Below are 27191 nucleotides of genomic sequence, written 5' to 3'. Positions count from 1 at the left end.
CTCTACTGTTTTCCCATGCCACAAGCAGGGAGCTGGATGGGAAGTAGGGATACCAGGACATGAACCAGCACCCATATGGGATCTCAGTGTGTGCAAGGCAAGGACTTTAGTCACTAGGCTACCATGCTTGGTCTGGAAAAGTTGGTTTTATTTGAAATTTTTTTTTCTTTATTTTTTTAAAATCATGGTAGGCTTATCACAAAAGCTCCAATCAAGAGGGTGGTTTATACTGTTGACATATGTCTTGTTAGAGTTATAGAGTTAGACTACCCGAAAAACAGCCAGGTTCAGCAAAATCATGCGTCAATGCTATAAACTGCTAAATACTAAAATTAAAATAGACGCGAGACAGCTGAATAGTAATCTATAGTCATTTTAAGGTGTATAGAAACCAGTTGTATATAAACTAATAATTGAAATGTCAATGTAGAAGTCACAGGATGTGGTTCAGAACTTGCATTCTTTTTTTTTTTCTCTCTCTCTTTTAACATTTTGGTTACTCAATACCATGTCAACTAATTCCATAATGTTATAAATAGTTACTGATGTAACGTCAGGGCTTTTAATTCATCAGGATGATACTCTGCCGGCTCTACCTTCAGACCAGAGATGGTCTCCTCAAGAAACCGTTGAACTTACCTGGACAATAAGACGCTGGACTTTATACTTGGTAGATGCTTGAAATGAAAGAATCTCAACTGAATTTGAACTGTGGTAATGCAACAAGGTGGAGGAATCCACCATGGGGTGGGGCGCAGCTTGGGAAGGGATGGTATCCCAATGCCTATAAAACTGTGTCACATAATGCAATGTAATCAATAAAAAAAATAAAATTTTTTAAAAAGAGGGTGGTTTTTAGTAAAAGTCACAACTCATTATGAATACCATATCTTTGCCTTTCTCTGTTCATAAATATAGCATCATATAAGCTCACATTTCTTTCAGGGTGGTGAGGTTTGCTGGTGGGGGCAGGGGATGGCTTGGGTCTTCAGTTGCCTGTGTGATAGAATTCTAAAGAGACACACCAAACGGGGCAGCTCACTGCCCAAAACCCAGGAAAGGGCTGCATGCTCGCTCCTGAACGTGTGTGCTGGAGACATGAAGGGGATGTGTGATAAAACACAACTTTTTAGAAAGTCATTAAATTATAAAGCTTGTAAATGAATCATTGGAAATTGCATTTTATTTTTTTTAATTTATTATTTTTTAAAGATTTATTTTTATTATGTTTTTTATTGGAAAGGCGGATATACAGAGAGGAGAGACAGAGAGGAAGATCTTCCGTTCGATGATTCACTCCCCAAGTGAGCACAACGGCCGATGCTATGCCGAGCCAAAGCCAGGAGCCAGGAGCCTCTTCTGGGTCTCCCACGCGGGTGCAGGGTCCCAAAGCTTTGGGCCATCCTCGACTGCTTTCCCAGGCCACAGGCAGGGAGCTGGATGGGAAGAAGGGCTGCCAGGATTAGAACCGGCGCCCATATGGGATCCCGGGCTTGCAAGGCAAGGCCCTTAACCACTGTGCCATTGTGCTGGGCCCCTCACTATCTCTTGACTAAATCTTAGCTACGATTAAATATCTCCTGTGTGTGCCTAAAGTCCTCACCTTGAGTGCACCAGAATCACATATGGACACCAGTTAGCTGCTCTACTTCTATTCCCTTTGCCTGCTTGTAACCTGGAAAAGCAGTAGAGGATGGCCCAAAGCCTTGGAACCCTGTACCCACACGGGAGATATGGAGGAAGCTCCTGGCTCCTGGCTTCGGACCAACTCAGTTCCACCATTGCAACTTCTTAGGGAGGGAACCAGTAGTTGGAAGATTTTTCTCTCAGTCTCTCCTTCTCTCTGTAAATCTGCCTTTCCAATAAAAATAAGAAATAAATCTGAAAAGAAAAGAAAGAAAGAAAATATTTCCAAAGCCCACTCTTTTCACTTTCTTGGGCTGCATGACCTGCAGCCACCACCATCCCATTGGCACCTGCCAACCTGGTATGCTTGAGTGACCCCTGCGGTTTCCCTTAAATTTGACTTGGAGGGCTGCTCATCCTGGCAAAAGCCAAGCTCACCTGCCTCTCCTGACAGCTCCTGGATGAAGCTGGAAGGAGTCTTCCCATTGAGAACAGCTTACCATCGCATTGCCCTCCCTCCACCTCACCTACCATGTCGAGGGTGTTGCCAACTTTCAGCTTAAGCTTATCATTCTGGGGCAGCTAGCTGAGCACCACCTGAAATCATCGTGTCCAACATTCTCCTCTCTTGTTGATTTTTAAAGTGGCTTCATTTCAGAAGATAGCAAAGAGTTTTCACTGGGCACTTCATCCATGGGCTTCTCTGGACCTCTGTTGGAGAGAGGGTCTTTCTTCATGTCTTTATTTCTCTTAAAAAGTTGTTTGGAACAAGCCCCTGCTGTCATCGATCTGTCCCTCCCACCAACCTACATCCTCCTTCCTGACGTTGGTGCTTAACTCACCGAGGCTGGTCTCAGCTCATCACAGTGCAGACTCCACTGGTAGTCAAACTCCACTGTCGCTTAGCTGATCCCTGCCGCCCAGGCAACGTGAAAGTTGGCGGAGGTGGGCTTGGGCTTGGGGCGCCGGCGTAGGGGGCACAGAGGTCACAGCACTGGGGTTGGCACTCTGGCGGTGGTGGCTTAGTGCTTGCCCACTGCTGCCCAGGGGTGACTCCTGATACTGCTGCTCCTGCAGCACTCTGCTGTGCTGGGTTTCCTGAACCTCTGGAGTGGCAGAAAAGCTGTTTTTCAAGGAGGGAGTTGCCAGTGATAAAGTCATCATTGGACATAACATTTAAGAATAACAGCTTGTTTATATAAAATGACGCCTGCTGTATGTATCTGCCACAAAGATCTAGGTCAGTGCAAACAAAGAATAAAAAGTGTAACTTGGAGAAGAATAACAAGATCGCAGCTGCAAATTAAACAGTTCTTACTCTAGTGTTGCCCTCTTGGCATTTATCTCTTTGGTAAAGAAGCGTATTTCACTTCAGGTGGGGAATATCAACTGTATGGGCACGGGGAGGGATGCGTTGTCATCAAGAAATTCTTCTAGAGTTCAAGTTACAGTTCCTTGCCTTTTCTCTTCTCGTCAGCCTTCCTGGGGGAATCCCAGGAGTGGCACTGCTGATCAGATTGACTGAAAAATCATGCAGGGACAGCAGAACTTGCCCAGTGGGTTGGCAGCATGGTTCAAGTTCATGCCATCATGAATAATAAGTGGGACCATCTCCCCAAAAACATCTCCTAAGATGAAGAAAAGGGTTCTAACGTAAGGAATACAGGGTTCATGGATTTCACAGGTACAATTCTAAGAAGATAACGAATCTTCCCTTCCTCCCTCTGTCAACGTCCCCTTCCAATCCTTTTTGTCTCTTTTGTCATGTCTTGCAATAAAATTCTTTCAATTTGCTTCATAACGACAGGTTTAACGTAGAAAGATCATGGTTCCACAGGAACATATACAAGGGCTATGAAGAGTAAACAAATGGTAAGATGTCAGTTTCTTTCTTACAGTTTTTTTTTTGTATTCTTTATTAACTCCTGTATGGCAGAGAAAACATGATAATTATCTTTGAGGACTGAGTTATTCACTAAGCATAATTATCTCTGGTTGCATCCTTTTTGTTGCAGAAGACAGGATCTCAATGTTTTTATGACTGAGTAGTGCTCCGTGGAGTATATACGCCACATTTTCAGTTGATGGGCATCTCTCTTGACTCCATATCTCTGCTATTGTGAGCTGAGCTGAAAAAAGAGAGGGGCGCACAAAGGACTCTTTCCATTGCTGAGCTCAGTTCCTTTGGGTAAACTCCCAGAAGTGGGATGGCTGAGTCTTAAAGTAGCTCTACTTGCAGTTATTTGGAGAACTCCATTCTGTCTTCCATAACAGTTGCACTAGTTCACATTGTTATCAACAGTGGAGTGAGGTAGCTTCTTCCCCACACCCTTGCCCACATTTTTAAAGTGGAAGAAAAGTATACTGAGACTCATACAGGATAAAATATTTGGCCAATGACCCACATATGGTGGGACGTAAACCAAGAGCAGAATGAATTCCTAGTTTCCTGGCTCTGGGGTTCTCTCTGCTTCACTTTCAGTTCCAGACTTCAGCTTGACATTCCAGTTTGCACATGTTGCAAAACAATACCTACCTACTCTCTTGAAGTGTGACTTTTCTTCATCTCTAAAGAGGAAGGAAAGTTTCCCAACCTTCATCTTTCAACTGATCACCACGACTTCAGACCCCTCAGCACACCCTTTATGGGGGCCCCCAGCAAAGTCCTTTCCGAATCTCATTTCCTTCACTGTCTATTTTCTCCACAGCCAAACATTGTCCCTGCTTTCATCCGGATGAATCCGGGTTTGACACAATGCAACACCGCTGAAGAACCAGTGAGGGTACTTGCTTCTTCACCACGCGTTGTTTTGTGTTTTCATGAATCTCTTGAGATTTGAATGCCGTCGTTGTGAAGCAAATGCCAGAGGCAGGTCTTTGTGACAAGTTTGGAGTGTCCTCAGCAGAAGTGGAATCAGAGCCAAATGTGTTTTAATGTGTCCCTGCTCTTAAGAAGGCATGCTGACAAACAGGAGTACAGGTGGCCTGTCCAGCAGCCCCGAGCTCCCGAGCAGCTTGACTTCTTTCCAGTGATCATCAAACTACAAGATAAATCTAATGCTATTCCGCCTCCTTTTCTTTCGTACAAAGGACAAAGATTCTAATTAGAATAATTTGGGGGAGCACACTCATTGCCTAGGAGAGAGAGGCCATGTGGCCACGATTTGCTGTTTCTGAAGATGGGGCTGAGAGCACTTGGACCACTGGCACAGATACTACAGAGCAAAAATTAACAGACAAGAACAAAAAGATAAGTGATGATTCCATTGATCTAGATACAAGACGTTTATAAACCTGGATCCTCTAGAAGTTATTACATAAACATATATACATAACTGCCTTTATTTCAGGTATTTTTAAATGCATAACATTAAATACGTATGTGAAAGACCTTATACTGGTAGTTGCATTTTTCAGATATTTTTATTTTAAAATTCATGGTCTTACAAGGAGAGAAATATGGAACTTTGCAAACAAGAAAGGAAAGAAAGCAGTGATATATGCACTCTGACATGGTGGTGTCCAGGGTCAGGTCACCCACCTGTTGGTTATTTTAAGAAGGGAATGTTGGCAGCAGCTGGGACTCTGCCGCAAATAACTTCCCTCTGGTGATCCAGTGTTGGCCCCCTCTCATCACCTAGCGCTGGGTGAACTTCACCTCGTGGATACCTCAGTTAGCCATTCTGTCCAGAGTCACAGACAATGGCAAAGGCAGGCTTGTCTCCAGGAATGCTCTCCACGGGCAAGCTGCCTAAGGGTGTCCCCTCCATGGTTGGCAGCATTCAGGAAACTAACAGCGCAAGAATAGCCATTGTTGCCTTTGCATTGACTCAGTGAAAGATTAAACCTACTCGTATTCCATAAATCTTTCGGTAGTTTCCATGTGTATTCGTTTTAGCCTCTAAGTCCCTATCACGGAATTGGAAACTCCACCCATCTCCCTCCCCTGAATAGTCTACTCATTGCAGCTGCAATGGCTCTTTCCTAACTATATGTGACTTTTTCAAGCCTGATGTATTGGTTCTTACCCAGACCAATGGTTTTTCTCTTACCAACAAGGGCTAGGTATTGTGTATACATATGCATGCATTTTCCTTGGCATGGCCATTTGCCCAGAGTCAAAAAAAAAAATTCAAGTCATTCAAAGCTATGGCACAATTCAACACTATAACTGACATTTTACACACTAGCAGACATTCATAGCCAAAAATAGAGTTTGAGCTATTGACTTCATGGTTTCCTCAAAAGTCATCAATATTAGTTTTTCAGAAGTTGGTTTTAATATCCTTTGTTTCTCACTCGATTAGGATTTGGAATTTTGTGTTGCTAAAGCTCTTTTCCTCAAGATGTGTGTCAACGTGCAGCAATTCAGTGGGCCTTAACTGGCAGTTTTTTCAATATGGACATCTTCAGCTAGGGGATCCAAACCAGGGGCAGAAGTGCCTTTGCTTGTAAGCCCAAGCATGGTACGCAGGCTGAGCTTCCATTATCTGAAATCATTAAGACCAGCAATGTTTGAGGTTTGAGAATATTTACACACACAAATGGTACATCTTACATATGCAAGTCTAACTTGGTAAATTCACTTATGTTTCATACACATTCCATAATACAGCCTGAAGGTAATTTATAGAATATTTTAATGAGTTTTCAGAATATGGCAAATGTCATGTCAAGCCAGATTCAGTAAATTTCTAATTTCAGATTTTTTTGGAACAGGTATATTCAATTTGCATCTTACTTTCATGAATTCGATTTAATTCCTATGTCAAATCTTCTATAAAAATGTTATCACCTTGAAAATCTTAGAAGACACTCAATAAAGGTTTATTGAGACAATTTCTGAAAATTTAGCTGCCAAGGAATTAAAATGATTATGAACATAGCTAATCTCAATGGAAACTGAGATTACCTTTTGTTTTCTAATTTTTCAGCAGAAAGAACACATTCAATTCCACTTTTAGTTTCTAAAATGGATTTCGGGAAGGTCGTAAGGGCTTTGGGGTTGTAAGTCACCCTTGAGGTAAATGCTTATCCTACTTTTGTGTTTACAGAAGTGTTTTTATTTTGTGTGTGTGTGTGTGATTTAGAAAGGAAAAGGAAAAGTTTTCTACAAGGTGTCTGCTTCCTTAAGGGTCAGGGAAAGTCAGCAAGTATGTGGTTGGCTTCCCATGTCTCAGCAGGAATGCCTGTGAACTGGAGCCATGCCTTCTTTCTCTTCAGGAGCTAAGTACACATTTTCAAAGTTGATTTTAGGACATGTAGAACAACATTAAGTCATTGTTTCAAGGCTGAAGTTCTGACACCGTGTAAGTGAAGGGGGTGTACCCTGGAAGATGAGAATCCAGAGTTGGAGGGGGTACTTACTGTCACTTTGAGCATGTGTGAGCTGTCAGGCTAATGCAGGTCATCAAATCATGAGCCCTCTGGCCCTTAGTCTTGTTTCAAATATCTCTTCCAGGCACACATACTTAGGTTACAAAGGGGATGGTTCCCAAGAAGTGTCTGAGGTATTAAGGCAGATGGAAAGGAGAGTGTCACCAACCGGACTGCTCTTAAACCCAGCTATGCTGTGAGAGTAATATAGACACTCTGAGTTTAAAGAAGGCTTACAGGACTCTGGTACACATCCTTCTGTGACATCCTGTCACATGCAGGCTGCTGAGTAGGCAGGCACCTGTGAGAGACTTCACTCTTTGTGTCAGTCGCACCTCACAAAGTGTGTGTTCTTGACCTTGTGTCTCCCAGCACACAAAGCTCTCCAGCTGGACCAACTCCATGCAATTGAAAAATGGTTTCCCCCCAAAATGTCTGCATCACCAACTCACAGTCTTATAGCAAGAAATCTACTGAACTACCTAAGTATGTTTCTGTTTCCACAACTATACTTTCAACACCAGGCACTGTGCCTGCTGCTTAACAGGCACTCGCAGTTTTTAATAGGCCGAACTGCACGAGCTATTGAGATGGGGACAAGGAGATGGCACTATCCTGTTTCACAACTGCTGACGCTTGTTCACAGCTGCTGAGCCCTCAAGCTCCCAGGGCAGCCCGGGAAGGGCAGCTGGGGAAGGCTGTAGTATTCACTCAGGCTGCTGCTTCATCGACTGTTCCCTCCAAGCTCACTGCTCCATGGGGCTTCTTTAAGGGCTGCGGTTTGAGAAACCCAGTGCTTCCCGCAAAGACGAGAGATCTTTGCCTAATACTAGAGTGCTTCTTGGACTGCTTGTGCCTAAGGTGACATTGTGACTCACATCTGCCATCTATGGCCATGTTTCTAGCTGCCAAAACCATGTCGAGTGAAAATAAGAATAAAGTGTCTTTAACAGTACACAAAGATGTATGTGAAGAATCTACATGAGAAATACCTTACAGTATTTATGTAGTGGCTAAATCAAAGCAATGGAAGTCATTTCATCACAGCTGGCCATCTTGGCAAAGGAGCCAATCTCTCCGTAACTTGGATTTGTTGCCAAGGTGACCAGCAGTCATTCTTCTGCTTGGCAGATTGAGGATGTCCACGAGCTCTGTCTACCTGCGAACTTGGCTTTGAAGAGCTGTCCCTGTTCTAGTCCCACCCTGTGGGCTCTTTGCAGCAGAGGGCACCCTGTCCTGTTGAGTGATGGGAACGCAAGGCTTTGGACAATGCCCAGCCCATAACTTAGACTCAAAGATATTTATTAAATCCATCGAAGATGATGGAGTTGTCCATTGGGCCTGACCATATCTTCCTTGATTCTAAATGAAATTGTGGAATTCATTCTAGTCCAAAAAAACAAGCTGAATTCTATGGGGAAAGAATTTTTCTGCCTGTGAATGAGAGGAAAACAAATCCAAATATTTACAGTAATGTAAACAGGCAACTGTAGATAGGAAACACCATTAAACCCAATTCAACTGCTCTTAATTGAGTTTGATCAATTTTTCTCCCTTTGGAAATCAGATAATGCGTCTTGCTTGCATGGCAGTCATTTGTCAACGCTTCAGAAGAAATGACTGGATTCACAGGAGCTTAGAGAAATGCATATAGAAATAAATAATTGAACACCTTCATGTCGAATTGATTCCAAAAGGTTAAGTTCCTATTTTCTCTCCTGCTGGGCTAATTTGCTATTCTAATGGACTGTAATGTGGCATGCAGCAAATATCAAACAATATCCCAGATTTCATTTCCCCCCCACACTGACCCTGAATTAACCCTTCCCCTTTCACTCCACAGCTAATTAAATCCAGCACCACTGTGGTGAGACATTCTTGGTTGAAATATTTAGTGAGGGCCTTAAATTCCATCATACTTGTGCCAACAACTAGGCATGTCTCCCCACAGCACATCTGCTTCCATGTTCCTACATTGGGTTCAAAAACTGCAGTCCGGGCATGGTAACATCATAAGCCCATCTGTCTCCCAACTCTTGAAGGAGTTTATAAAAATCCAGCTGTAAAAGTTGGCCACGGGCTGTGTGAGCTGCTTGTTTTATGTGTGGTAGTTAACCTTTCTTCCCTTTCTTTCTTCACCACTCCCACTCCAAAACCGCTCATTTAAAAATATTTACAAAGTAATTTAACATTTATTTAGCCATCAAAGGGAATACTGCAGCTGAGCTCAAGTTGACTTTTCTTACTTTTGCACTGCTTTCTAATGTCAAAACTGTGAGTCCTCCCTCTCTACCTCCCCCCGACTTGCCCTTTTACCATATGGGTTAGTTCAGCTGAAATGAGGATTTTGATCCTTATCCCTCCTTGTATTTCCTGTTGCTTGGAAGTTTGCATCCCCACAAATGCCTTTTGAGTCCCACGAGAGCCCTGTATGCAGGGAAAGACCACAGGCCTTCAGGGGATGGGGACAAGGCTGGGGGGGGACAGTCATTCCTGTATACGTGACCCACTTAGCTCCATTTGAAATGGAGTGAAACTGTCCCCTCCGTGTCCCCTACAAGGAGGAATCACTTACGGAATTTGGGTTTCTATTATCCCTAAGGGTTACAGGTGTTTTATTTTTTCTTTGCAATGATTCAGTTGCCCTAGGGGCCTTCACAAAGTTCATGGGAATTCAAATTATGAAAAAAAAAAAACTATACGTGAACCCCAAATTTCTTCATGCCAAAGTAAACTCAATTTTAATTCACTTTTCTTCTAGAAGTTTTTTTTTCAATGCCTTCCTCTCTGCTAGAATCCCATTTGTCCCTGTCCTATTCTTTAGATAGGGTTGGGTAGTGCTATATCAGACAGGGTTGATGGAACTGACGCAAGGTAACTCTGCATTACATAATGAAATAAGTTATTAATTTTGAGGGCATTTTGCTGACAAAAAAAAAATTGAACTTTTTGGAGTATAAACAGGCAAAAAAAAAAAAAAAATCTAAACAGTCGACCAATCTGCCAGTGCTATGTTAGAGTCTCTGAAAGAATATGACAAAAATGTCCAGATATTTTTACTTAGTTTGACATTTCATAGGTTAGATGCTCTAAGGGAAAAATTCATCTGGTAGATTTTGGTACTATTGCCACTTAGGTTAATTTATCTCAAGACAACCACTGACTGCACATAATTAGCTAAATCCTGGGGCAAAAGACATGAAACATCAGAACTGGGTATGTCAGGGGAAAATGGAGATGGTCCATCTGGGCACGGACATGGGCAGGGTTTGCTCTGGGTTTGCATGTGTGCAAGACTCTCGTGCAGTGATGGCGACCTTGATGACAGGGCCCATCAGGCACCATCAGCACCGAGAATGAAGCTCAGGCAGACGTTAGGAGCTGTGCTCCCCTTGCACAATGCTTGACAGTATTTGGCACTCAACTTGGTACAAGTCCTTTATGACTGACTCAACTTGGCCACTTTCATTTCTAATTGGCACTGTATGATCTCAGGAACTGCACAACTATGGCTAAAATCTCAAGAGCTGTAATATCTTGAAACTGCACACGTAGCTTAGTCAACAAAACAGCTCATTCTGAAAATCCCCCCTTCTCCCCACCGGCCCATGCATGTGGCAACAGCATCCTGAAGGCAGCAATGTAGATGGTTCTCAGTCAGTTTCTAAAAATTTTTCTCATGTACTCTGCAGCTTGGAATTTCCCCCTTTGCCCCAGCACCGTGATGTCAAGAGCAGCCACACATACAGGTCAGCTCGTGAAGAGCCACACAAGTTCATCAGAGATGACTGGAAATTCCCTCCCCTGAGTGTGCTGCCGCAGTGGGAGGGGAGGTGATTTTATAGGGCGGATATATTTCAATACAGCCACCCTTCTGCGCAGAGGAAATGAAGGGAGTCGTTCTGTGCTTCTCTGTGTTTGTTGTTTTCCAGACAGCACACGCTTAGGTCAAGTCAAGAATTCTGGTCCACAGATGAAAACTGGAACCTGGGGTGGATGAGATCATTTAGAAAGAGGAGAAGATGGGAAGAAATCAAGGTCAAAAAATGGAGAAACTCCAATATGTAACTAGTAGAGAGTGAAAGATAAGCTTGGAAAAGGGAGTCCGAGAAGTAGCCAGAGGAACATAGACCAGACAAGAATTATGTTGGGATTATACAAATGCAGCAAGGAGTTGCAAAACTTAAGTGTGGACAATATTCTTGAATTATCCCATAAGGTCAAGTAAGATAAACATAGGAAATGCTATACAGCAGATTACAAACTAAACTGATTTTTTCCTAAATGTGTATGTTGAGGCTCTTCTTTTTTTTTTTTCCTAAAAAAAATTATTAATTTGAAAGAGTTTGGGGGAGCTGGGGAGGGAGATACAGAGGAAGGAAAGGATAGAGAGAAAGAGAGTTGATCCACCACCACATGGCTCACTCCCCAGATGGCCTTAAAGACCACGGCTGGTCAGATCATAGCCAGGAATTGGGAGTTTCATCCAGGTGGCTCACATGGGCTTTTCCCAGGCCATTGGCAAAAAAAGGAGCAGCTGTAACTCTTGGTGTGTCTGTATTGGAGGTAAGACCTCTAAAGAAGTAATTAAGCTTAAAGGAAGTCATGAAGTTGGGCTTTCATCCGATACAGTGCTCTGCTAAGAAGAAGGGATTAAGATATTTGAGGATGAGGAAAAACAGAGAGGTGGGTACGCTGGGAAAAATCTGAAGTTCCAATATCACGATTTGGAAACTATCACATAACAAAAGAGACAATCTTTTTAAAATCACTTGAAAAAAGCAAAAGGTCTCTCTGATTCAAGAGCAGAATTGCGTTTCAATCGTATCCTAAGAGTAGCAATGTCAAATCAATCACCTCTTTGAGCTGATGTGCAGTTAATATATGATTTGTGCTTCCTGAGGGTACTTTAAGAAATTCATGAAAAAATGGAATTATAGAGAAGTTTATTTGACTGTGAAACATTAATATCCATGCAGGTTTTTCACAATACATTTTTCTATGAATGTTCTGAAGATTTGCTCATGAATTTCAAAAACTATTTTATACCAGAATCAACTTACCTTTCATTTCATTTCCACAAAATTTTCAAAGTTCTCCAGTGTTTTTCCTAACCGAATCATCATAGCATCAACACCTGTTATAACATGAAGACGCAGGCATTCAATGCGTAGTTACTGAATGAATAAGAAACGACTTCCCAAAATACATGTTATTATTCCCAATGTACATATGAGAAAACCAGTAGTCACCTAATTTACATAATGTATCCAAGTTTCTATGTCTAGAAAAGCCAAAAGTCACGTAGACACAGCCAAAGAAAGCTGGATTGATCAAAGGAAAATGTCCTAGGTCAGGGTAACAACTAATAGGTAAGGATAAAAACATAAAGGCACTTTCATACTTCAATCCTACTTTTAAAGTAATAATAATAATAATAATAATAATAATAATAATAATAATAATAGAACCAGTTGAATAGCACCATTGGCTTTGGAGGGTAGAAAAACCTTTTGGGGGAAAATTACAAGAGACTTCAGACATTAAGGTCATTCCAAACACACACTTCAGCCTGGGAGGGAAGGGTCAAGTGAAAGAATTGTTAGTGAGACGTGAGTGACCCTGTGTTAATAGGGACACTTTCAGAAGGGGATGCCAAGATGGAGATTGTTACGGGCCAACAGAGCGGGCTGCAGTGGAGGTTGGAAGTGGGGGGTGATTGCTGCTGTGTAGCACCTTACCTGGCAGTGAGCTTGACGGTGAGCTTGACAAAAGAATTGGCGGTGTTAAAGAGGGACTCCATGGGCCACCGAAGCCTGTCCATAGAGATGTTGTCTTCCAGGAAATGGCCTGCTGCATATTTTTACCACACAGTCTCACCCAGAAGAAAATATGGCATTAGACTTTGGGATTGGAGCCTCACTCGGCCCCAAAGTGGCGGGTAATGCAGAAAACCATAAAGGAACTGTTAGTCCATGGTGCTACCTGCAGTCAAAGTCAGGCATATTTACAAGCATGCTTCAAAAAGTCCTGCAGACATGAAGTTAAAAGATAAGTTTATTTTGGTGGAAAAAAAAATCCTCATGCATAAAAGTATCTGTAAAAAAATCCAAGAAAATGCAAATTATGAAAAGGCTGTGCATAGATTGTTAAAAAAAAATCTTTGACCCACAATAAACTTACTTTTTTAAAAAAAATTATTTTTTTATCGGTGAGGCAGAAGTACAGACAACGGAGAGAGAAAGAGAGAGAGAGAACCTCCATGTGCTGGTTCACTACCCAAATGACCACAATCACCAGGGCTGGGTCAGTCTGAGGCCAGAAATCAAGCGTTCCCTCCTGGTGCCCCACACGGATCTCAGCACTCACCCACATGGCTCATTAGCAGGAAACTGGATTGGAAGCAGAAGAGTGAAGACTCAAATCCATGCTCCACCACGGGATCCTGGCACCAGCAGTGGCTGCCCACCCCGCTGCACCACAGCGTCAGCCGCCGCCAGCTGTCCTTTAGCGGACAGGCTCAACGGAAAAGGCCCCACTGATTTCATGAGTTAGTGGCCATGAATTAGTTTCCAACCTGAGTTTCCTTCTTCCATAATCCAGCCCTCACCTACAAGTTCCATCGGAGTTCTTTCTTGCCTTGCCCTGCTGAGCCTTTGTCTTCAAAAATCAAGAACACAAAGCCATTCGCTTTCAATGTATTTTTAAAAGCAAATTTTCCATCCTTGAATGTGCACTTTATGTTTTGCTGAAAAATTTTGACTCAATAACCACGTACTGAGAATGTCATTTTGGCAGGATGGGTATTGGGCGAGTCGATAGTTAACGATTTCCTAACGAAGGAAAGGAGCCAAGGACTACGCCCGGCCTGCTTTTTCAAATGCAGTAAACTGAGTCACAAAATAAAGAATGCGTTTATTGTCCTAATTCCTTGGGTGGCAACACCAGTGTCAGAAGCGTCATGTAAGTTTGGCGGTCTCCCACCAACTTGAGCAACCAGCTTGAGATAACACTGCCTTTCCAAGCTGAGCACAACAGCTTAGCATCACTTATTGTTATGTCTGCAGGAGGATAAGCAACTGTACGTTCATAATAGAATATTGATTCTTCACTGCTCTGACATATCATTTCGCTTGAACAAAGTAATCTTTTCAGGATAGATGTTACTGTTTCGCATCTTATTACTAACCAAAGAACTCCTGCTTTACATTTGCGAGTATCCAAGCTTCTCCTACTCCTGTCATTCTTCCCAGAAACATTGATGGACTTAAGATTTAAAGTGCGGGGGGCGGGGACCTGGTGCAATAGCATAGCGGTTGAAGTCCTCACCTTGAGCGCACCAGGATCCCATATGGGTACTGGTTTGTATCCCGGCGGCCCCGCTTCCCATCCAGCTCCCTGCCTGTGGCCTGAGAATGCAGTTGAGGATGCACCAAAGCTTTGGGACCCTGCACCCACATGGGAGACCCAGAAGAGGATCTGGGCTTCTGGCTTCGGATTGGCTCAACTCCAGCTGTTGCTGCCGCTTGGGGAGTGAACCATTGGATGGAAGATCTTCCTCTCTATCTCTCCTCCTCTCTGTATATCCGACTTTCCAATAAAAATAAATAAACCTTAAAAAAAAAAAAAGATTTGGGCCTGGCGACGTGGCCTAGTGGCTAAAGTCCTCGCCTTTAACACGCAGGGATCCCATATGGGTGTTAGTTCTAATCCCGGCAACTCTACTTCCCATCCAGCTCCCTGCTTATGGCCTGGGAAAGCAGTCAAGGACGGCTCAAAGCTTTGGGACCCTGCACCTGTGTGGGAGACCTGGAAGAAGTTCCTGGATCCTGACTTCGGATCGGCATAGCATCGGCCGTTGCACTCACTTGGGGAGTGAATCATCGGACGGAAGATCTTCCTCTCTGTCTCTCCTCCTCTCTGTATATCTGACTTTGTAATAAATAAATAAATCTTTAAAAAAAAAAAAGATTTAAACTGGGGAAGGGAAAGCAGGTCACAGGTCAAGGGAGAGCAGAGCTGTTTACCAAAGTGAAAGAAGCCAGCAATGAACAACTACTTGGTAGATTTTGCAATCATTCTTTTAATGACAGACATCTCAGTGCCCCCGCCCAACAGATCAACATCTCATACTGTTTCTGAGACATATCAGAACACTCCAGAACCTCATTCACTTTTCTGCCTCGTTTGGAAGGTGTGTTAAACATTCCAGGTTGAATCTTTCAGAGGAGCTAAACAACTTTCCCAGGCCTCCAAACACAGACCAAACAACAACAACAAAACCACTTCCAATTTGGGAGCCTTATCATCCTGAACTCAGAATCCTAAAGCGGTTCCAAGGAGTATCACCCACTGTTTTGCTGAGTACAGCAATGGTCACTGCGCAGCCTGGCGAGGGCGACGGGATCCGTCCACACAGCCCTCTGAAGTGAGCGGAAAGTTGTGGCTCTCCTCTGGGGTGATGAAAGGCAAGGCTATGTTCTTTAAAAGACCCGATGTCAAACCACAACACATGGATATGCGGATGCCAGAAACATCTGTCAAGTTTATTTCGTATAATAAATCAGTGTGTTTTCACATGTGGTCCTTGGTTCCTAACCCCGGTTCCCGTCGTTGTTTCATTTGGCCAAACTCCCTGCATTGCTGCAGCCCAAGCAAAGCTAGGCTTCCTGTACAGATGCGAATCTATATCATTTTCACCGTAGTTTACAAGGGTTTCAGGAAACAGGATTATGCAAGTCTTGTTTCCAGAAACTTCTTTCTTTGCTGTCTTTTTCGTTTCATAAAAATAGACACGACGGTCATGATGAAGCAGTTTCTCCACCAGCTTTCCAGGTTGTAGTCATCACTGCCTTGCGCTGTCATCAAAGCGCCTCCATCCCAAGCACGGAGAACCGGAGAGAGGCTGCCCCTTGTCCGTCCTGCGCAGGCTCTGCACTAGGTACCAAGCAGAACGCCCACAGCTGACAGCCCCAAAGCCACCAAGAGAGTAGAGAAAGAATTGTATCCTTTCTTTGGTCCTTTTGGCTTTGAAGAAGAGAAAAAAGGGGGGAGAATTTTTTTCCTGGAAATCTTTCACAGCTTTCCCTTATTTTTCATCAGCCAAGATCTGGTACTCGAATCATCCCTAAAACTGTTACCACGAAAAAGTTCAGATGGCGCTGTCCGACACGGACGAACCGTTTCCGATGGATTACATGTTGTGACATCGACCTTAGTAGCTGTAATAGACACAGAAACAACTCATAAAGCAAGATAGGAAGTGATGGATAACCGAGCAACTGCTATAGAGTGCTGAGGGTGTTTGTTAGTCCTGAAGAAATCATTTCCAGTTAGTGATTCAGAAAGAATGACTGCTGAATTAAAGACTAGATTTAGGGGGCCTGGTGCAGTAGCATAGTGGCTGAAGTCCCCTCTTTTCATGTGCCGGGATCCCATATGGGCACTGGTTTGTGCTGCGGCTGCTCTGCTTCCCATCCAGCTCTCTGCTTGTGGCCTGGGAAAGCAGTAGAGGACACACAAAGTCTTGGGACCCAGTATCCACATGGGAGACCTGGAGGAGGTTCCTGGCTGCTGGCTTCAGATTGGCACCGTTGCAGCCATTACTGGCGCTTGCGGAGTGAATCAGTGGACGGAAGATTTTTCTGTCTCTCCTCTTCTCTGTATATCTGCCTTTCCAATAAAAATGAACGCATGTTAAAAAGAAAAAAAGACCAAAGGCTACAAAATTTGTTTTGTGGCTTTTTATTTAAGGGGATGCATAATAACTGTGTAATTGAAAGTATTATATGTAGCAAGATGCTTTTTAACTTCATGGCATTGTAAATTTTATGTTTCTTCCTGTTGTTGAATTTGTTTTGTGGCTTTTCATTTAAGGGGATGTATAGTAACTGTGTAATGGAGACTAACATATCCAGATGTGAAGATACAATGCAGTAAACATCTGTATTTCCAGACCAAAGATGGAGTCCCAATGAAGCTGTTAAGTATGTCCTGAAAATACGATGCTGGGCTCTCTGCCATTGTCCATGCCCGCAATGATGGACATGCTTGTGTATGAAGAACTATATTACAGTAATAATATAGGGGAACTCAATGGGGAGGGGGGCAAGGAGGGCTTGGGGAAGGGGTGAGGGAAATCCCAGGGTCTATGGAACCGTATCATAAAATGATAACAATAATAATAATAATAATGAAGAAGAAGTTAAAAAAGAAAAAAGACTGAATATAGGCAGCAAGGGATTAAAGAGGTCCTTTAATTTGTTAATCAAGAAATAGCAATGGGGCACTGGCATGGGCTAAGCAGCAGCTTCTGACGTTGGCATCCCATATTGGAATGTTCAAGTTCCAGCGGCTCTGCTTCCCTTACAACTTCCTACTGATGAACTCAGGAAGGTAGTAGATGATGGGGCAAGTGCATGGGACCACTGCCGCCCATGTAAGAAAGCAGGATGGAGTTTGGGATGGCTCTGGGCTTTGGCTTGGTCCAGTCTTGGCTGTTACAAGCTGTTTGGGGAGTGAACCAACAGACAGACCTCTTTCTCTCTCACATTGCTTATTTGCCTTTCAAATAAATAGATTCATAAATAATCTTTAAAAGAAACTATGTGGCAATAGCACATGAGCTCAATGCAGCAGGTTTAACTTCTGTGTGGGACACACCATCCCATATGAGAGAGCCTGCTTACTGTATCAGCTGCTCCACTTCCCATCCTGTTTCCTACCAACGCATGACCTGGGACGCAGCAGGGGATGGCTCAAGACCTTGAGCTCTCGGCACCCAATTGGGAGACTCATATGGAGTTTAGGCTTGTGACGTCAGTCTGTCTGAAACCGGGCTCTGGCAGTCAGTTGGAAGCAACCCAGTGGATGACAGAACTCTCTCTTTATCTTCCTGCATCTTTTAAATAAAAGTGAATTTTTTTTTTTTTTTTTTTTTTTTTTAGGGAATAGTTAGCAACGGGAAAGGATGGGGCACATGTACATTAGTTATATTCAGCTGAGGTGTAAGCATCTGTAGGTACGTTGGTAAACTCCCTCTGTCAGAACAACTCAGGCTCAGAAGCATGCCCATCTAGATCTTTCTCACAGTTTAACCAAAGATGATCTGCCTCTGAGCCTGGCCTGCTTCTGGTGTCGCCTCAGCCTTGTACCAAGCAGAAGGAAGAGGCCCTGTCTGGAATATATCGTTTTGGTGGCAGAGAGAGAAATTGAAATTGCCATGAAGGGTCTAGGAGCCCAATGATATGGGGCATACTAAGCTATCCCTCTGAGAGGAAGCCAGGTTTGTGCCATGATGTCCTTGTGCCAGTGACAAAGAGGAATAACAGTTGGTGCAGGCTTGGAGCTCCAGCGGCAGCAATGCTGCAGTAGGTACTGTTATTGTTGCTGTATCAAGTTCTCTTTGAACCAAACTGTCTTGCAAGAGGTTTAGAAGAGGAGAAGCTCAACAGATCAGGCCTACTCTCTATGACGTGGTGCTTGATCTATCCAATAGGATGCTAGATAAACTGCCTGAACAGCGCAAGTGTCCAGACACCTTCAGAGGCAGCTCAAGTTCTGTATGGGGATGGTTTAAAGCACCACCTGCCATGCTGGCATCCCATGTGGATGCCGGTTCAAGTCCCTGCTGCTCCATTTCCAGTCCAGCTGCCTGCCGATGCTCCTGAAAAACCAACAGATGGCCGAAATCGTTAGGCCTCTGCATCAGGTGGGAGACCTGGATGAAGAACCAGGTTTCTGGTTTCGGCTTGGCCCAACCCTGGCTGTTGTGGCCACCTGGGAAGTAAATCAGCAGATGGAACATCTCCCTTTCCATGCACCTGCTCTGTCTGTCTTAAAAATACATGCATAGCTACAGCTTCTCCTACCATTGCCTCTTCTGTCTGTGACACCCAGCTGCTGGCTTCTCTGGCAGAAAAGAATTCTAGTGACTGTGGGAACCAGACTCTGTGGTCAAAGGACAGCTGCCCACACCTTTCTGCTCTCTTACAAAGCCTGCCTAATGGCTCCCACTGGCAAATTCCTGCCTGGGGAGATGTTGCTGTAACTACCTCTGTAGTGGGTGGTGTGCTGCTGGTGCCAAGTGGTCAACAGCAGTCACAGAAGAAAGGGGAGGGGAATGAGAGTCAGACTGGGAGTCCATCCCAGAGGGCCTGAAGTATTGTGCTAAGAAAAAAAAAAATGTGTAGAAAAGTGTTTCTAAGCAGGGTTGGCTTGGGAGCCTTTTCATTCTCTGTCAAGTGACAGGTGGACACCGCAAGACGCAACCCTTCGCTCTGTTGCTTGGTGCCTGGCACAAGAATTCAGCATTTTATTTAGCCCTTAATCCTTCAAGTTTTACCTTTGTAAGCTAGATTGCTGACGTAAGGAAGCCAACCACAGAGAGGTTAACCAATGAACTCAGATGTGTGAGGTGAGACAGAGGTGAACCCTGCCGCTGGGGAAGCCCCAGGAGGAAGGAAGCTTGCAGGGGCTGGCATTTCCTCTTCCGTTCATGTCTTCACCTATTTCCTCATTCAGAAAATAACTTATTTAATACCAAGAAACGTTGTAAGCGCCGGAAGGTGCAGTGGTTGGGAAAACAGGCAAGGGACTAGAAATTATACAACTTAGAAGATACTTGAAGAATATTCTTCTCGTATGTCTTAACATAGATTTGTATATCTAACTTAGGGACAGGGAAATTAAACTCAGCTACGATTACTTATTTAATTATCAAATGTACCCCTGGGGTTTAACCTTGAAGAAAGCAGAACTAGGGGTATTTTGAATTTTTTTTTTCATGTGTTTGAAAGGACAAGAGTGAAAGTAAAAGCTAGAAAGAGGGGAAGAAATAAAGGAAGAAAGAAAAAAGAAAGGAAGAGAGGTATCTTCTCACCGCTGATTTGCTTCTTAAATGTCTGCAAAGCCAGTCCTGGGCCAGACCATATCCATGAACATGGAATTCCAGCCAAGTCTCTCACATGATGTATTTTTGTCATCATTTGCTGCCGCCCAGGGTGGAACAGTGGGAAGTTGGATGAGACAGGCAGCAGTCTAACATGCGATGCAGGTGTCTCAAGGAGTGGTTTAACACCGTGTCACAAAACCCACACCTCACATCTTCTCTATCTCTGATGTGTAACAATAGGAACTGCTGCGTAAGGATTGGACGAGCGAATGCTGGGATGGCTCACCAACTGGCTGAGTGAGTGATTCTACTCATGGTAGTAGTAAATACCACCTCGCAGGCTCTCTCTCCATTGCCGCTGCTGGAACTGGTCCTTTAAACTGGGGCACTGTCCCTCCCTGTGCACTCTCCTGTCCCCCTGCTGCTTGCCTAATACCTTGCTTTGTGTTGCAAATCGCATTTCCCATTAATCCCTTGCCATAGGTCAAAGTTGCTAAAACAGAGACCTCATTCATCAGGTAATCTTCCCACTGTCAAACGTCCAAGTATCTTCCTTTTGATTCCAGAGTTCAGTGTAGGATCCAAGGCCTCTGAGAATCCACCTGTAGCCTAGTTTAACTGTTCACGTTCCAGTTTAATTGTTCCCTTGCAGGCCATGCTCATGGGACTATTTGCAATTGCTCAGCCATTCCAAGCATGCCTCTATTTTTCACCTAAATTCCTTCAAGACATAGCAGCTCAAAAGTTACCCATCACAACTGGAGCTCATTGCACCCTGAGCTGTGAGCAATAGCAGCGCTTGGTTAACAACTCTGCTGTGGTCCTTCCAAGACTTCATTCTGTTGAGGTCTTTCCATGCCTATCTTTTCACAACGAGCTGAGGGGTGAGTCTTACTCATCGTCGTGTGGGAGGTTTCTAGAGAGGTGCCCAGCAGGTAATAGACATTCAACAAATCATGCTTGCATGAAGGAGCCAGCGAAGGGAATGACACGCTTTGGCTGGGACACCTGCCTTTGACAGCTCTTCTTGTGTATGGAGGTTCACACTGGCTAGGCAGCCCTGGGACCCACTACCAGTTACCACTCGGGAAAGACAGGATGGCCATGAATGTACTGTTCACAGGCCATGTTGCTTTATTCACAAAACCTCTCCCATGGGGAGCGCTCAACAATCAACAATCGAGTCACAGCACCCCGGTGTTGTAGAGGGCGTCACTGTTCAACACAGCAGTCACATTCAGCATGGCAGTGCTCCTGTCCTTGTGCTGAGTAAGGAACCAGGGTGACAGTGCATTGCGTCTTCCCTGGCCAGATACCCCTGCCATTTTTCACAGGAAAGCAGGTGACCATCCAGGGCTGCCTCAGGGTAACTCGAAGCTAATGGAAGCGCACATGGGGTACCACTGTTTACGGTGTCTGCTTTGAAGACCTGGAAGAACACACAGGATGTCCTCCAGGAGACAGGAGCCCACCTGGGATGCTGATTTCTAAAGGCTCTTGAGTACCGGAGCCTTTAACATGAGCCCGTTTCTGCTCTACAATGTTAGAACGCAAGAGTTGCTCAGCTCTCACACATGTCCACAGCCCAACTATGGCTGGTGATTTTTCTCTCTCTCTCTCTTCCCCTCTCTCTCCCTCTCTCTCTCAATGCTTAAAAGCTCTTTCTGCTTTCTTCAATTACTACTGCAAAGAAAAATTGTTATCCATACTAGCTTGCATCCTTGCTGTTCTCTTATGCTTCATATTGTTTCTGATAGATTCACAACTTCTCAAAGACCAGACAGCTGCCATATGCTTTTCTGGTAACCCGGATGATCCCCAATGTAAAACTGAGTAAACAGTTGATACTCTGTACATAACACGAGCGTTAGAGTTCCAAGCACAGAGATAAAAGGCCATGTGAGAGACGAATCCTATCACATTCACTTCTTTTGAGGCAGCTACATAAGAAACCGCGATTATTTCTGTTCTGAAAGCTACAGAACAAACAAGGTGCCCAGAGCAATGATCTACACAGTTCCCTGGCAACCCTAAGCTGCTCCTCTGGCTCGTGCTGACATAGAGATGGTTTGTAGTAGTGGGACTGAAATATTATCACATTTGAAACATAACCCAGGTGCCTCTATATGTGGAATTCCATTGTTCTTCTGTTGTCATGCCTTAAAGATGACAGCTGAGACCCAAACAGACACAGGAAGGCATTTCAAAGAGTGAAACGGTTGGATGAATTACTTTGGGAAAAACAATGGACGCATTCATATTCTTCAAGATCACAGAAAGGTTGATAAGGAAGAAAGAGTTTGATGAAAATATAAATAAGAGTGACCACAGAATGACCCTCCAAGTCCAATACCACTTAAACGCACAACGTGAAGAACGCCTCACTTGATGAGCCTGTGACTACTGATATGAAAAGGTCTTAGGACTGCGATCAGTTAATGGTGCATGAAGCCCCAGTTTCTTATTAAGGAGATCAAAACCACTTGGGGCCCGTGTGCTGAAGAGCAGGTAACTGTGCTGTCTTACCAAAATCTGCCTTGCTGGTCTTCACGGACACACCGTGCTTGGGACTATCATACCTGGGTACTTCGCATGGCTCGTGGGAAAATGGCAGGAAAAGATATGCTTCTGTCGGCACAAACCAGTTTGAAAATCCTGCATTGTATCTTCATAATACGCATTCTCACAAGCATTTGGAAGACCCCTCCTATGCATGGATTTTGAGTTTTTTCTTTTTCCGCACCAAAATAAAATTTTAATTCTATTTTCCAAGAGCCTCTTGAAGTATTCTCATCTGTCTTTTTTTTTTTTTTCTCTGAATTCCTACAGAATTTTATTTGTCCAAACAGGATCTGGGAATTTCATGACTTCTAATATGAAAGGTGTCATTTTTCCTTCGAAGTGTGTTGACAAAAACAAGGATGAAGACCATGACAAGAGGAGGTCCGTTCACTGCGCATCTCCCGTACGCCATATTCTTTGAGGGTTTCAGTGAATCCGAGTCATTTAATCAGTGCAATCTGCTTTGTATGTTTTTTTAATCTGCCAATGTGCAGAATAAATTTGCTTATGCAATCGGTGTGATGGCAAGGAAGTTCAACAGTTTGTTTTCCCCTTTGGAAACCTGGAAACATGGGTTGATCTATTTGAAGCTCTATAGCATGAGTGGTTGCTCTGTATAATTTTCCAGAAGCCTCTTTGAACCAGGCATAGAGAGCCTCAACTTCTGGCATTTTATTTCCTCTCCAATCCAGTTTAATGGCATCAACCCACCAGGTTCACAACAAAGGCTTCATGACTTGTCCAGTCCAAAGCAAAATTATAGAAAGTGACTGTTAGGGTACACAGTGATAATAGTTTGGGGATATCCCTGTGGGTCAGACACTCTAAACATACTACCATGTCAATCTGACGGGAAAATCAACAAACCAGGTCCTGGGAAGACAACGAGGTGCAGGATACATAGAAAGTTTCTTTAAGAAGTCTGTTGAATGTGGAAGCGAAATAGAACTTTATTTTGATTCAGGTTGATTTTCAAATCCATGCATATAACTGAGATGTTTCAAAAAGACTCCGTAATGAGTTTACAAATGTTCCATGTGCTTCAAACTACTACCATAGAAATAATTAAAAAAAGAAAGAAAGAAAGAGAGAAAGAAAGAGAGAAAGAAAGAGAGAAAGAAAAGAAACTGAGTTTTATTTAAAGCTCTACACAGTTCAAAAGGAAACCTTCAACATCCTCCAGAAACTCCCACCCCTAAAGAAATGATGAACTTGTGAGCAATGGGAAGGCATTTTCAGTAATTCCGTTACATTTTCCATCATTTTCCGTGCTTGCTCTTCAGAGTGGTTCTCCTTTGGATTTGTTGTGGGCTCCCAAGGACACAGAATGCCCAAGCCAAGCAAGCATCTTCCTGCTGCTTTTGCACAACTGCCCTTCATCTCTCCTGGCACAGGCTGCCATTCAATTGCAGCATCCGTACGAAACTTTTCTCTGGGCCAACGGAAGTTGAGAAAAGAGGGGAAAGGGGGTGTTTGAGGAGAGAGAACCATGGCAACTTGTCTTTGAGCTCTCTCATTGCCCTGAAAAATTGAAACAGTCCAGTTTGTGAACAATCTATGGCATTTTCGCCAAAGAGAAAGTGGGAGTCTGTAGAGTTTTCTTTTCTTTGGTTTAGGAGGGTAATCTTAGAGCTCAAGTTGCTTCGGAGTGATGGGCAGTGAGTCAAGATGGCCACATTCCCAAGCTTTCTGGATCTATGTGAAAGTTCTTAGCCTCAATCCAAAAATTTCTCTCTCTCTCTCTGCCAAGTGGTGCGAAAAAAAAAAAAAAAACAGTGAGAACAGGTTTTCCTTGTGAGGTGGCTGATGCCTCCGCATTCATCTCTGGCAGAAAACCAAAGTCAGCAGCGTTGTGAGGAACATCACAAGGGGACAGGATTGGAATGTGGTTTCAAAGCGTGATGATTATCCAAGGGCATGTCTCACACTCAACATTAACCAGCACAACCAGCCAAGGAGCCAGGTCAGGCTCTCTCATGGAGATGAATTAGAAAGCTTTTTATCAATTCAGCATGATCCGCCTGTGGCCCAGCAGGTCTTCAACAAGGAAGCTCCACAGTCTGTAGGATCTTCCATCTCCAAGGATCTTTTATCTGAGTTGTTACTTTTTAATCTTGGGGGTGGGGGGATTTCTCCACCTGGCTCAAAAAGTCATTGATTTTGATCACTCAGAAAGCAGCTTTTCTATTTGCCACCCTTTGTCTTTCATGAGAAAGGAAAATCGAAAGAGAAAACTGTATCTGTGGCTTTCTTTCACAAATGAGAAGGGAACATGGTGGTGGCTCCTCGCTCTGCAGGACTAGGGGTTCAGCTGCTCTCTGGGCACAGTAGAGTCAGATGAAACCAGTGCACACCCACTTGGGTGGCACCGGGGCTCCCAGTGAGCCAGAGCCCCCAACCATCCTCTTCTCAATTCTTCTGGAAAAGCCCTTGGGGGAACTGTTGCACAGCAGCTTAGACTTGTTGGAGAATCTCAACACTTTGGGCCTTCGTTGCCTGCGAAGCCTCAAGGTGAGCAGCCTAGGCAAAGTGATGATGTAGTGCCTTCATTGGCAGGCTTACTGAGCTTTCAAAACAATATTTTGGGGGGTAGACATTGCACTGCATTTCATGGATGGAAAAAAAAAATACATGATTTTAGTGAAACTGCCTTCTGCAAGGACCTGCAGCATCTAGGCTCCGTGTGTGCCCTTGAGCTCGTTTACAGTGGAGTGAGTTCACCACGTCCAGCTTGGCCTGTGGAATCAACAACGGAGAGTCTGTTAGAAATGCTCATTCCCAGGTCCTTCCCAGACCTCCAGAATCTAAGTTTTCACAGATCCCAAGTGACTTGTGTGCACATGGAAGGGGGGGATGTGTTTCGTTGCACCATGTGTTCAGCCAGAGTAGAAGTTCAGCTGAGGACTCAACCACACAGTGACCTAATGAGATGAAATGTGTGCCCTGTGGGAATATCCGGGCAAGCTCACATTAATTTTGCACGATTCATCTGCAGTTAGTCCCCAAGTTTAAAACAGCCCCAACTTCACACCGTCTCAGCGTCTCCGGTAAATGAGCATCTACGCGCCCCAGGTGTCTCGGGCTGGGCGGGCAGGAAGGGGCGTTGTTTTCTTGTCTTCCGGATGAAACCTAACAAAAACCAACTCACGGCCTGAGCCAACGTTGGGGACCTCGCTGACGCGGCTCTTGATGAACGAAGCCCACTCAGCTTGAATACTATTGGAGCTGCTCATGGAGTAGTCATATTGATTCTTGCTTGAACAAAAGCTGCTTTTCATTTCTAAGATGGCAAGTAGCTACAGGGTAGGGGTTGGAGGAGATGGGGAGGAGAAATCCTCCAAGAAGTACAGGAAGGAAGGCTGCCTCTGACGTCATCCCCTGCCCTCTGAGCAGCCTCAAGCGAGGATGTGTCAACCACGCAGCGCCCATCTTGAAGATGTCGTTGTCATTAAATAATTAAATAACACTGAGCATAGATTCTTCTTCAATAGTTTCAATTGAGGAAGGAATGGTCAGATTCGGGAAATCCAGTTATGGAAAACGCACACATGTACCATTGCCTCCATCCATCCTGGAGGGGGGCGGCGGGCAGCAATTCTGTTAAGTCATTGTTGCTGACCCAGAAGCACTCACTGATATTCTAGGACATGTCAGGCTGCGTGGGTAAGAGCCACAGGTCGTACTGCACACAGGTGATATGTCTGGGAAAAATATTCCAGTCTCAAGCTGACTTTGCTTACTTCTGACTCCGGGACTCAGAAATCCAGGTTCTCTCTGACAAAATGAGATCAGGCAAGCCCACTCTTTCTGTGAGTTCCCTGGATCTAAAGTAAATTGCAGAGGCCAGTGTGGTGGCCTAGTGTGGAAAGCCTCTATCTACAGTGCTGCCATCCCATACGGGCATGTGTTCAGGTCCCATCTGTTCCACTTCCAACCCAGTTCCCTGTGGATGCACGTGGGAAAACAGCAGATGACCCAAATTCTCGAGTCCCCTGGGAGATCTGGAAGAAGCCCAGGCTCCTGGCTTTGGCCTGGCACAGTCCTGGTTGTTGCAGCCATTTATGGGGTGAACCAGTGGATGCCTTCCTCTGTCTCTCCTTATCTCTCTGTAACTGCGGAGGGAATTGCCGTCCAGTGCACTGATGTGGTTTTTCCTTCTATGCAGTCTGCCACACTTGCGACTCACAGGACTGAGTAGGCTAGTGTTATAAAACAAGTGTGTAACAGTCGTATATCGGATGTTCAAACTAATCAACAGATTAAAAATTTGAGCCCCACATGCCCTTTTTCTTTACCTCTCTTTGTTCTTCAGCATTTATAGGGCTCCGTTTTTTTTTTTTTAAAGATTTATCTATTTATTGGAAAGTCAGATATACAGAGAGGAAGAGAGACAGAGGAAGAGAGACAGAGAGGAAGATTTTCCGTCCGATGATTCACTCCCCAAGTGAGCGCAACGGGCCAATGCTATGCTGATCCCAAGCCAGGATCCAGGAACTTCTTCCGGGTCTCTCCCACACGGGTGCAGGGTGCCCAAAGCTTTGGGCCGTCCTCCACTGCTTTCCCAGGCCACAAGCATGGAGCTGGATGGGTAGCGGAGCTGCTGGGATTAGAACCGGCGCCCATATGGGATCCTGGCACGCTCAAGGCGAGGAATTTAGCCGCTAGGACATGCTCTTAGGCCCAGTTATAGGGCTTCTAAGCAGAGTCTTGTCTAAACTCTGGTCCAATTTGGTCA

This window comes from Ochotona curzoniae, unplaced genomic scaffold, assembly GCF_017591425.1.
Source record: "Ochotona curzoniae isolate NIBS_2020 unplaced genomic scaffold, NIBS_Ocur_1.0 contig_4064, whole genome shotgun sequence".
In the NCBI taxonomy this organism is placed as follows: Eukaryota; Metazoa; Chordata; class Mammalia; order Lagomorpha; family Ochotonidae; genus Ochotona; species Ochotona curzoniae.
Note: the sequence above shows the minus strand (reverse complement) of the source record.